Raw genomic sequence first — 12,037 nt, forward strand, 5'->3', positions numbered from 1 at the left:
GTGTCATACTTTGCTACTTCTGTGAATATGTCTGCAATCAAATTATGTTTTTTGTCGGTTTTGCTACACTTTTCGTAATTTTATTATTTAATTGAGGGTAGAGAGGAAATTTTCGCTTGATTCTGGCCTAAAACACTACTTTTGCTGTGAAACACTTTCTTGGTGGGACATGAGTCTGGCATCCTCATGCAGCTCACAGAATAACACACCCTCAAAAACCGTAAGACCGTTAAGACCGTAGTATGTACGTATTCTCTCAACACGTACGTTGCCACATTTCGTTGCTGATGTCGTTCTCCTTAGCTACGACCGTCTCAAGATAGGTGAACTCCTCTTGCACTAATACGATTACTCTCCGTTGGGTATCACGTGATGAGCCTCAGACAAGCAGGTATTTCGTATTTGTCGCAATCGTTATGCTGGTTTTGTTGTGATCATAGTAACCTCTCTAGTTTAAACGAAGTGTAGCAGGCTTTATTTAAATAGAGAATAAATCAGTCTGCATTTTCCTTTCGTACGAACAAGAAGTTCTAACAGGTTATGGGCCCAGGATTAGTGGCGATTAAAACGTTTTAACCAAAAGAAAGATTTCGCAAAATGGAACGATTGGGAATTGCAAAACTCATCGGAGGTAATTACAGTGTCTGGAAGACAAAGGTCGAATTCCTCCTCATCCGAGAAGAATTGTGGCAGTATGTGATCAGCGATGGACCGGGTAACACGACGGCCAGTCCCATCGAGCAGCATATCTTCGAGATGGAAGAATTGTTCGATAGGCTAACATTGACCGGTGAGGAGCTAAGCAAGAGCCTGCAAGTAGCAATGGTGCTCCGAAGTCTCCCGCAATCTTTCTCGGTTCTGACCACAGCGTTGGAAAGCAGGTCTGACGACGAGCTTACGCTGGATTTGGTGAAAACCAAGGTGGTGGACGAAGTAGCCAAAAGGGGAAACAGAGGTTGCTGCGATTCTGTACTAAAGACAATTGTTAAGAAGAATCAAATGTTATGTCATTTCTGTCAACAACCAGGGCATAAAAGAAAGGATTGCCTGATTCTAATGGAGAAGCGGTCCAGAGATTTGAAACAGTCGAAAGGCCAGCATGGTATGAAACGGAGCCAGTTATGTGTGCAAACAACTGATGAAGAAACTCTGGAGCAGGAATATTCGTTCACGATGCGTGGATTTACAGCCAATTCGTGGATCGTTGATTCAGGAACAACATCGCATATGTGTATCGATCGGTCATGTTTCGTGAAGCTGGACGAGCGTTATCAGCAGGACGTAATTTTGACCGATGGCACAACGGCGAGGGTTGAAGGAATCGGTTCGTGTCGAATAACCACGCTGTCTCCGGAGGGTAAAACATCAAGAGTGACTCTGAACGATGTTTTGTTCGTCCCGAAGTTAGAGACAAACTTAGTGTCTGTGAAAAAACTGAAGGCGAAAGGTGCTGTGATTCTTTTTGACATGAGCGGTTGTCGAATCGTAAAGGATCAGAAGGTTATTGCACTAGCAACAATTTCAAATGGATTATATTCACTGAAGACCAGAATGCAGAATGTCTTGACCCGAAAGAATGCCCGATATCGATCAATTGCAAAGTGTTTATTGATGCCAATGGATCTTGAATATCGGAATGTACAGCAGAAGGAGGAGGGACTGATGCTTAGGAAAGGCGAGCTTAGAAAACGCAAGTTACGAAAAGGCGAGTCATGTTCTTCTGTACATTGCAAAGATCGGACTATGTCATCAGGGTCTCGAATCTGGGTTGGATGTCATGGAAAAGATATGTTTGGAAGGTGTGAGAATTCCATACCTAGAAATAATGAATTTCAGAGCGTGTGTTGTAGATCATAGCAACATCGATAGTTAGAATCTGCGCCTACAACGGTTGTTGTGCTAATGAAGAAGAAGAAGAAGAGCAGTTTGATGGCACTGGCAATCTCATTCAGATATGGCGTGGGCACCTCGTCGTATGTACGTAGGGTTGCTGTCGCTGTTGCTGTGCTGCTGCTGCTGCCTTGTTCTACAACTTGCGTGAGCCTTTTCTACCTCTGCTCCATTCAGGTGTCCTTCGAAGTAGCAACTTCCACGTTTCGATCACCGCCCGCTTGTCTGTCAGCAGATATTGTTCTACATCTCGACACATAGCGGGTTTAGGAGGAAATCCGCTCCGTGCCTAATGCGTTCCGTAACACGCGGGCACGTGCTGTGAATTCTTCTCGGATACTGCTCGCCTACACTATTCGTCGAACGGCTCCTTTTTCTCTCTACGTGGTAAGTGGCCGACCTTTATTTCGGCTGCAGTGTTCATCGCTCGTTCCACCACATGTCTGCGAGGCGCATCGCGGAAATGTTGTTGTCTGTCGGAGACGTCTTCCGCCACATCAGCACAATTTAACCGGACCAGGTTAAGCCTTGAGGTGGGCTGACTCCGTTGGTTGTTAACCACGGAGAGTTTCTGGCACAGCTTTACATTGACCAGGAAATGGTCCTAATGTCTTCGTTTGCGGCTCTGATACCGTTCCTGTAACTGATCCTGAACCCATACCCGTACTGGTACTTATCTCGAAAGCACAGCGTCCTTAGAAACGATCCTGAACTCAAAGCCCATACCATCCCAAGGTCTGATACCGAATTGATATCGGTTGTGTAACTGATATTAAACCTATACAGAACATGGAACTACCCAAACCGTTTCTAGCCCTTGAAATGAACTCATTCTGGTGCTGCATTCCCGAATCCATACTGGTCCTGCAAATGATCCTGTTATGTTTCCGACTCTGGGTCCGGTTCTGTACATTCTATTTATTTATTTATTTGTCTGGTAATAATTTGTTGGCCTCTATGGTTTTACAAATGTGTTCTTGTAACCTAGGGAAACTTATGGTATGAGGAATCACGAAGACGGGAGCTGAATTGGGAAACTGGGACGTTGTAATCGAATAGGTGATACGAGTCGTTAAATGGAGAAAGAGCGCGCACGAGAGGGTCATTCATGACGATATTGGCGTGAAGGAATAAGGAGCGGTGGTCTGTCATGAAGGCGACGTGAGAGGGCATAGATAGGAATCGAGGATAGGAGAGCGGGAACATCCAGGTCATTAGAAAGGAGGCTCTCTGTCATATAGTCCCTACGATCGTTGTTGATGTTGTTGTTGTAAACTGAGATCATAGTTAAACATCTTTTGGTGACTATTCACCCTATCCCTGTTCCCTGTGACTTGCTGGATTTGTATCCCTCTGCCTTTTCTAATTATGGAAGCACTCTGCCGTTAATTCAAGTGTATAAACATATTCTGTTCACACTCCTGCTTTAATATCTTTTTAAAAATATATTTTTATAGAGACTTTGAGTCGAATGGATTCATTTGGCTCTTTGGATTTAAGCTCGATCTCTGTCTATTGGTATACAGTTTTGGTATCGATCTCTGTATTACCTTGAATTCTGATGCTTCTGAATCCTGATAAGCCGCCGGATGCGAAATTTTGTTTCTGGCCGCTGGTTGGGTTTGATCTCCTCGATGCGCTGTTCCTTGAATTCCCTACATTGCTTCTGCTTGTGACGTGGTTTTCGACAAAAGTTTCATAACAAGGTTTTTTCTGCTTTTTACTATCAGTCTTAAGCATGGAATCGAAGAGGTTACCCATTTTTTGCTACTTCGTCTGCTAGCTTGGATTTGATCAATTTAAGTGTCAAATCGCTCTCGGGCCTGGTCTTCAATGCTGCCGTGAGAGTATCAAAGGAAGCGGGCAAGCTACGCAGTACCATTGCCACCAATAATTTTCGTTCCAATACATGGTTCGCCACCAATACATGGTTCGATGTCCTCGCCATCTGTATACCGTTTGTCGCATCTGTATACCGTGCTTGAGCAATGACACAACGGAAGTCAACGTTACCTTCTCATACTGGTTTCGAAGGGCCTCCCAAATCTGCTTCGCCGTTTTTTGAGTCCTTGATTAGGTTCAACTGACTGTCCTCAAGAAGAAGCCCAATCGTCGCACGAGCTTTCGTGTGTGTGTCTGGTATTCCAAGTTCTGATGCTTGCTACTGCACTTCATTTGGAAACAGCAGTGCTCGATTCTGGGAAGGCAACCGAATGAAGCGACCCCTTTTTGTCGCTTCCAATGTCAGCACGACATTCCAATGTTCCGGTCCTCCACCGACCAGTCTGTGGACGACGATACGCACCTCATTGCGCAACCCGAACCAGAACCTGCAACACCCCCCTCGACCGTGCTACAAACATTGCCGTGTGTGTTATAATTTCCGCCCGCTACACGAGTTTGTTCTAACCCTGTATTGCCACAAGTATACCCGTACTAACAGAATCTTGATCTTGGTTTAATAAAATTGTTCTTACTTCACTTCTCAATACAATGAAAACTGAGTCGGCGTTGCACTTTCCATAGCCAAAACGGTTGCCATAGTAGGGATCATCATAAGCTAAGCAAAAATCATCCAAACAACCGCTGGAAAGTAATGCGGCGTCAGCTTTTACTAGAATTTTATTAGAGACAATAGAAGAGATTATTATTGTTTGTTGATTTATGTCCAATAAGCAAACTTCAGGCTTATTATATAAGCATGCATTTTTTTTAAATTTTAATAAATATATTTGTTATTTGTCATTGCAATCTAATCAAATATGAATCAAATTATTTGCAAATTGCTGTATGATTCAACGTTGTATAAAATATATTAGAGGGTCTCATTCTGAGAAAGTATCAGTAAATATACGGTTTAAATAGTGGTACAGTCACAGATATATTTAATAATTTTTCTTTTTCTCATTTTAATTTATACTTTATTTGTAGTGACAACATCTAACTGAAAGTCTATACATTATTATTTCACAGTACTTCAAAGTTAGTGCAAAGTTGGTAAAAATAATAATTGTTTTTCGACCCACAGTAGACATTTTGTAACAATTTTCCATCTCAGCAATTCTCCGTGTATGCATGATTGCAAACGAATCAATACACCGATGGTGAACCGAACCAACCGTATGGCAAGGTTGTAGCAACGTCTTACCTATAAAAACATTCCTTCCCAAGGCAGGGAATGTTAAACGTCATTAGCAAAATTGTACAGGCGATATCGAGCCCGGAAACCTTTAACCACTTAATTTGCAGTGAGGTTGTGGGTACACAGTCGGGTACCAACATAAACAGAATCCGGCATGCATGCGCCCGTGCGCCCATGCGCCCGGGTGTATGTGGTCAATTGGGGTTTGATGTGTGCTCTGATGATAAACAAACACCCGTCCACGAACCGATGGCAATGACAAAAACCGTCAGGTAGGTAATTTTTGTGCCTTTTTTCGCGCTGCACCGGTTGAATGCAGACGGGCGGGGTTGGATGAATTGGTGAACCAAATCCTCAAGAAAATGAAGCATTTTTTCTTTATTCGAGTGGTGGTACGTGTACTACTGGGTGGTTTGCAGCGTTAGAATATACTGCAAGTGTGTTCAGCTAATGTGGGCGGACAAATTGATCAGCGTGATAATTAAATTAAATCAACTGAGACATCATGCTCGACGTTGTTCGATATAATGCGTGATCTATTGCCACAAATGATCGTTGTTTTGCATAACTACAGACACACCCACCAAGGGCGAGATTGGAAATGTATTGGCGCTCTACTGTTTTCACGAACCGGGTGGGCGTGAACCGTGTTCGGGAAAATGTATTACAAGAAGTATTGATTGATTGTTTGGCACTTTGGGGAGGTTGTGCGGGATTACAAGACAAGGGATTTGTGCTTGCTCGATGGGATGGAAATTGGAGCGGGTGGCAGCACCCTATACAGTGCGACTGTTTGTGAAGCATTATCGTAACCGCCAGCACTACCATCCGACTCTATCCATTTAGCATTTAGCATTAAGTAGGAAAGGATGGCAATGGAAGTGCTTTTCGGAACCCAAAATACCGTACCATCGGCATAGTGAAGTAGTCGCAAGTGTTTAATTGAACCCCTAATCCTGCCAACTACCAGCAGCAGCTATAGCAGCAGCAGCACAAACAGATTCGATCGAATGGTGTTCGATACATTTATTAACGGTCACGTTTTCGGTAAGGTTTACACAGTGAGCGGGCGGTGGTGGAATAGGGAGCAAAAGTTTTAAGCAAGGACTTTCAGGACAGGATTAGCAGGATTTGGCCGTCTGGGAGATGCGGGCGAAGTGGATTAGCAGGTGGAAGAAGCTTACCGTTTCTTTGCCTTCCACATTAGCTGCTTATGGAGCGCCATGTTTTGATGGTGTTGGATGAATATTAATACTCTTAGGATTCTTTTCTTTCGCTTTTTTTTCGCAGAGTTGGTTAGTTGATCCTCGCAATGGTTGTTTTTACACGTCGGTGGCAACAATTCAGTGCTTAGCGTGTTTCATCACAACAGTTTCCGTGCGGTCTAGGCAGAAAAGAGGAAATATAACACATCCAGAAACTAAGCACCAGCTGTTTTAACGCAAGAAACAAATACTATTTCTCTCTTCCATAGGGGCTTTATGATGCGTTCTTGTGATTTCCACCTTCATTTTCACATTTTAGTGCAAGTTCCAATGGATGGTACGACGGAAACGAATGTACTACTGCTATGGTTGCTATGATTTCAAACGCAGCATCGGTAACTAAGTAACGATGGGTGAAACGAAACGGAATGAAACCATCGGCGGAAAAGCACGGATTAAAACGGAAGAGCCAATATGAATCCGAGTAGGATTTACATTGCAGCGAGTTTAATTTAGCACACACTCAGCTTCGTAGCCAACCAGGTTGAAGATTGACTGGGAAACAGGAAGCGGATGCCACTACTGGCGGTAGTTGATGTAAATCAATGGTAAGCTACGAGTTCCTTACAAATCTGACGTAATTTATGCATAGTGTTTGATGCAAACGCATTGATGCTTATAGTCATGATGATTTCACTTAAGTTTGCACATGTGATGGTATTGGATGTTCGAATTGAGGTAGGATGGGAAGGTTTTATCTGTAATATCTCTAAATGTAAATCGTAATTATTTAAAACCAATGAGTTAAAGATAAAAACCAATTTCACTTGTTTATTTTTGGAATCATCTCGCTGATCAATGTATCCAATTGGAACTTAGAAAACCAGATGCGGATAAAACGCGTCACGCCGAAAAACAAGCTGCGATGCAAGCGATCTGTTTAAGGCAGTTGTGAGGCGATGTAATGCATCATCCATCAATTACGTAACGCTAAAATTTAAAATTGATCCCTCCTTGTGTAACAAACTATAGTTAGTTAGTTAGTTAGTTCTTTTATTTCCATTTTTAAATTTCATTAGTAAGTACAACAGTTTGAAATCTTACGCGATAATGGGTACGAAACTATGTTCTCTCCTCATTGAATTCTAATCTTAATGGCAATCTTGGCCGGAAGGACTTAGAATATTTCTAACAAAAGCTAAATTAAGTAACAATTTGGTTAAGGGGAAAAAATATAATTGGAATTGAAAACCCCTTGGCTGAATACAAGACTTAAACTAATTTTTGCTGCTTTTGATACTATGTACAGGCCTTAATATAAAAATAAAAATAATAATAGTAATTGTAAACCTAAAATTCAATTCATTTCAATTCATTAAGAGTTCAATTCTCTTAGTATTTGCAGTGGGCTAGTTGTGCACTTTGCGTTATAATTTGATTTCAACCTGGCTAATATTTCCACTATTGTGGCTAATATTTGATTTCAACCGTGCTTCATCTCCGCACCTACACCAGTCTACAATCGATCGCTTTTTTCTCAACTAGACGAAGTTCCGCTCATTGCACGCAACAAACACGCCAAGCCTCATGCTCTGACAACGCAGCTCAATTGACTTACCGTTTACCCGCTTTATCCAACCGCCACAATGACAACGCTACCGCTGAGTATTTAAACTGCTATTATCAAAACGTTAGAGGTTTGCGTACTAAAACAAAAGAATTTCACTTAGCTGTATCGGAGGCTGACTTCGATCTCATCGCACTCACGGAAACTTGGCTTGTTGACAACATTCCATCTGCTCTTCTCTTCAACAACAACTTCTCTGTTTACCGCTGCGATCGCTCTCTCAGCGGCTCTAGCTCTCGCGGTGGTGGTGTTTTGCTAGCCGTTTCTAACGCATACGAGTCGATAGAATTACCTTCCCGTGATCGTTCTCTCGAGTATATTTGTGTGCGCGTCGCCTGTAATAACGCACATCTGTACGTCATGGTAGTATACATTCCACCGCAGCTTAGCTCCGAGATATCGACTCTTCGCTCTCTACATGATTGTATCAGCAGCTTCACTCTCACACTGAAGCCTTCGGATCTGCTGTTTGTTATTGGCGATTTCAATCAGCCTAGCATAAGCTGGTCCACAGCTGGTCCTTCGTCCTCGCCAGCATACTCATCAATCACGCACTATGAACCAACTGCGCGCTCACTGGCCAACAACACCTTTGTGGATGGATTTAAATTTAACGGATTAGTGCAACTTAATCACATCAATAATTCGCACGGACGCATGCTTGACCTGCTCTACGCTAACAATGCTGCAGCTAAATTGTGTTCGCCTGTCTTTCCAAGTGTTGTTCCGCTTGTACCTCTTGACTCCTACCATCCGGCGTTAGACTTCAATATACGTATTAACTCGTCGACCCGACGCAATTCGACGACTCGACAAAACTCGACGACAACCGCATTTTATCGTTATAACTTTGCTAAAGCTGACTATGTGAAACTGAACGACATGATATCAATGTTTAACAATAGCTTTCATTGTTCCAATTTTATTTCACTTGACGAAGCAGTATGTTCATTCTCGTCCTTCATGCTGCAAGCCTTTGTTGTATGCGTCCCAGTTCAGCGTCCTAAACCTAACCCCCCCTGGGCGGACCGCACACTCAAACGACTCAAACGTGTAAAAAGAGCTGCTTATCGTCACTACAAAACGCGCCGCTGCCAAAGATCTCGCTCGATCTACTTTGACACGCACTCTTTATACTGCAGCTATAACAGGTTTCGATATCGCAGATATTTGAGTAAAATTCAACGTAACCTCTGCAGGTGGCCTGACTCGTTTTGGCGCTTCTACAACAGCAAAACAAAATCCACGCATACACCGAAATCCATTACGTACAAAGGAGCAACAAGTGCCAACACTAATGAAATGTGCAATCTCTTCGCGGATCGCTTCGCAGATTGCTTTTCACCGGCCATGAATGATACCGATACCATTGATGCTGCTCTCGTCAACACTCCGGCTGGAGCAATTAACATGATCACTCCTTTCATCGACAGTGAGATCGTTTTATCTGCCCTAGCGCAACTAAAGCCTTCCTTCGCTCCTGGACCCGACGGAATTCCTTCTACCATGCTGAAACGCTGTCAAACGACAGTAGCACCTATCCTTGCAAAATTGTTCAATGCATCGCTAGCCAATGGCTACTTTCCCAAAGCATGGAGGAAATCTTGGATGGTTCCTATTTACAAAAAGGGCGACAGGACAGATGCCATCAACTACCGGGGTATTACATCCTTGTGTGCCATTGCCAAGGTGTTCGAACTAGTGATATACAAAAATCTGCTACATGCATGCCGCAGCTACCTAAGTCCGTATCAACATGGATTCGTGCCAAAAAAGTCGACTACCACGAACCTGGTTGAATTTGTAACCTATTGCACTAGTCAAATTGATGCCGGAGCTCAAGTCGATGCAATTTATACAGATCTAAAAGCAGCATTCGACTCTCTTCCGCACGCAATTCTTCTCGCTAAACTCGATAAGCTAGGAGTTCCCAGCCCGCTCGTACAGTGGCTTAAGTCGTAGCTAATTAATCGCACATACATCGTGAAAATTGATAAACACATGTCCAAAGAAATAGTCAGCAGCTCGGGTGTGCCACAAGGAAGCAACATTGGCCCGCTTCTCTTCATATTGTTTATCAACGATGTTACCCTCGCTTTACCTCCCGACAGTATCAGTCTGTTTGCCGACGACGCAAAAATTTTTGCGCCTATTAACAACACAGGTGATTGTACATTCCTGCAAGACTGCATCGAAATTTTCTGTTCGTGGTGCAAGCGTAATGGACTGACTATCTGCATCGAGAAATGCTACTGTGTGTCTTTAAGTCGATGCAGGAGCCCAGTGACTGGGACCTACTTCATGGACGGCACTGCAGTTAATCGACAGAATCATGCCAAAGACCTGGGCGTCCTGCTTGACTCTAGTTTGAACTTTAAACAGCATATCGATGACGTTGTAGCCAGAGGAAATCAATTACTTGGCGTGGTTATCCGGACAACTAATGAATTCCGCAACCCCATGTGCATCAAAGCTGTGTACAACTGTATCGTTCGTTCGGTTCTGGAATATTCGTGCGTAGTCTGGAGCCCAACTACCGCTTCTTCAATTGCTCGACTTGAGGCGATTCAACGTAAGCTCACGAGATATGCCCTACGCCTACTTCTCTGGCAGGATCGCAATAATCTTCCTCCGTATGCTGCGCGTTGCCGTCTTCTAGGCCTTGAACCTCTTTCGGTTAGAAGACGCAATGCACAGTGTTCTTTCATCGCTGGATTGCTAAATGGCTCTATCGACTCATCGCCATTGTTGCATCGAGTCGATATCTATGCACCATCCCGAACACTTAGGTCTAGAGAAACTCTACGGCTCGCTCAACCCCGTTCCAGTGCTGGTCGGTCAGACCCTATGTTCCGCATGTCGGCTGTCTTCAACACTGTCTCGGATTGCTCCGACTTCGACATCTCAACTCAGTGCTTCAAGGAACGTCTCCGGCTTTTGCCGTGGCCGCAGTGAATTGCGATGCAAATCTTGTTTTTGCTATGTATTTTTTTTTATTGAACTGTTACATCTTAATTAGGCCATACGGCCCGTTGAAGATTAATAAATAATAATAATAATTACATTCGATGTGTAATGCAGCTGTGTTGTACCACCGAGGGACTCTAAGGATAGCTTTCAAAAATTTGTTTTGGGCTCTTTGTAGTTTTAATTTGTGTGACTGGGCACAATTTGACCAAATGGGTGAGGCGTATGTCATAATAGGTCTAACACATGCTTTGTACAATAGCATTTTGTTTTCGAAATTTAATTTCGATTTCCTGTTAAGAAAACTGTCCAGAATTTTAAATAGTTTTTCACAATTTACAGTAGCATTTTCTGTATGATATCCGTATGTCAGTCGTTTATCTAGTATTAGTCCTAGGTATTTAGTCTGATTTTTCCAAGGAATTTCACAATCGTTAATTGTTAGTTTAGTACTTGGAAGCTTCCGAGATCAGGTATACCTAGTGAAGAAGATAGCTCCAGATTTGTTTCCATTTAATTTAAGTTTCCATTTTGTGCAGTATTTACTATATTTTTTCAGAGCAGTATTTAAATTTCTAATTATTGTTTTTGGATTTTTCGCTGAGGATGAAAACGCAACATCGTCAGCATAAAAGAATTGCTCACAGCTCTTCATGTGGGGTATGTCTGAGGTATATATATTAAACAGTAAAGGCGACAGAACGCTGTAACAAACTATAACGTTGGAAGAACCGCTCCTCTTCTCCTAAAAAAAAGTAACAAATTGTGCCCTTCCATTAATGGTATTGAAAACAATAGGATTTTTTATAAATTTCTTTTCATATACTTTATTGTGGTACTTTCACATTTTTTTTTCATTAAAACAAGATACAATTATTTTTACATGTACATAAAGTTGTATAGCATATAGCAATTACATAGAAATCAAATTTAGCAACAGTCGGATCCTTAGTGCTGTTGTAATTTTCTTACCTAACCATCATTTATTAATATTGATATTTATTTATTTAATACACGGACCTATTGGTCTAATCGTTTATATTATAAATAATATCAGATGATGGAAATTGGACCGCAAGTTCGGGAGGGAGCAAATAGGAATCGATCTCGCCGTTCAGAAGCCGGAAGATAAACACACACTGCGCTTTTCAACGACGTTTGCTAAGTGTTTCGAGTCCGAGAAGCAGACATCGCTGATGGTAGGTT

The sequence above is a fragment of the Anopheles arabiensis genome, chromosome 3 (assembly GCF_016920715.1).
Source record: "Anopheles arabiensis isolate DONGOLA chromosome 3, AaraD3, whole genome shotgun sequence".
In the NCBI taxonomy this organism is placed as follows: domain Eukaryota; kingdom Metazoa; phylum Arthropoda; class Insecta; order Diptera; family Culicidae; genus Anopheles; species Anopheles arabiensis.